The sequence below is a fragment of the Oreochromis niloticus genome, linkage group LG19 (genome assembly GCF_001858045.2).
Source record: "Oreochromis niloticus isolate F11D_XX linkage group LG19, O_niloticus_UMD_NMBU, whole genome shotgun sequence".
In the NCBI taxonomy this organism is placed as follows: Eukaryota; Metazoa; Chordata; class Actinopteri; order Cichliformes; family Cichlidae; genus Oreochromis; species Oreochromis niloticus.
Genome location: NC_031983.2, coordinates 2,765,121 through 2,765,490, shown reverse-complemented (window position 1 = coordinate 2,765,490; position 370 = coordinate 2,765,121).

The window sequence follows — 370 nt, the reverse complement described above, 5'->3', positions numbered from 1 at the left end:
TGAAAATGTAGCTGATCTCGAATCGAGGTCCAGGGTGTTTGTATTTGCTGATGTACTGACGGCACATCAGCTGTCAAATTTTGGTGGACATTCAAATGATCACCCACAATCCAAATCCAGTCCTATCAGGTCTGGTTGGTCCCACACTAATGAGTCAAATGACACCAAGATATTTAAAATCACGTCAGTGGTTCTCTGGGAAATGTGAACACTTTTATTGGTTTGGCTGTCAAACATCTAATACACCATGGCAGCCTTCGACTAGTCTCCCTGATGTGCAATTCTTCTGTTGCAACATAGTATTTTATTCTATTTTGTATAGTATGTTATTCTACTTTATCTTCTATTCTATTGTTTTTTTCTTAGTTTT